Genomic DNA, 995 nt, shown 5'->3' on the forward strand with positions numbered 1-995 from the left:
TTTCTTGGGTCTTATGTATAGACAATTGCATATTTCTAAATGGTAGTAGCTTTATTCCTTACTTTCTTATTCAAATAAATTCTACTGTGTTTTTTTCAATTCTTGTCTTACCGTGCTGGATCAAATCACCAGAAAAATGTTGAAATGAAGTAAAGATAATGGTATCTTTGTCTTAACCCTTATTTTAAAAATGAGGCTGCTAAATAAGTGAATAAGAATTTTATGGTAAGATATGGCTCCTGAATTTATTCCTAACTCAAGTAGATACATAAATAACCCAATGATTATAGTTATTCATTTAGATTAGCACCAGTAATTGCATGACTATTTCATGTTAATATTTGGAGGATAATTTTAATAGTAAGAGATTATAACCTGTTTTACCAACTGTAAGTACCCATCATTTATAAGAACACTAAAATTTCTAAATAATACTTCGAAAGAAACCAATCTTCTAAAGAGAATAAGTAAATGTACTCTGAAATCATGAAGAGCAGTTTTGAAATTGCCATTTCAGGTCAAATTAGTAGAAAAGTTTTGCATCACAAAGAAGACAATTATGCTGAGATGATATTGTACCACAAGCATAAACTTAGAGAAAGAAAGAAATTAATGTATTGTCATTACTAAAGTTTTAATGAAAACAACGTTTCCCTATTGTGAAAAAAATAAGGCTACTATATAACATGATCTTATGCATAGAAAACCCTAGGGACTCCACAAAAAAACTGTTAGAACTGGTTAATGTATTGTCATTACTAAAGTTTTAATGAAAACAACGTTTCCCTATTGTGAAAAAAATAAGGCTACTATATGACATGATCTTATGCATAGAAAACCCTAGGGACTCCACAAAAAAACTGTTAGAACTGGTAAATGAATTTAGTAAAGTTGCAGTATACAAAAACAACATACAAAAATCAGTACCATTTCTATACACTAATAATGAACTATCCAAAAAGAAAACAATCCCATTTACAACATTTATAATAGCT

The sequence above is a fragment of the Propithecus coquereli genome, unplaced genomic scaffold (genome assembly GCF_000956105.1).
Source record: "Propithecus coquereli isolate 6110/MARCELLA unplaced genomic scaffold, Pcoq_1.0 Scaffold362, whole genome shotgun sequence".
NCBI classification, from domain to species: Eukaryota; Metazoa; Chordata; class Mammalia; order Primates; family Indriidae; genus Propithecus; species Propithecus coquereli.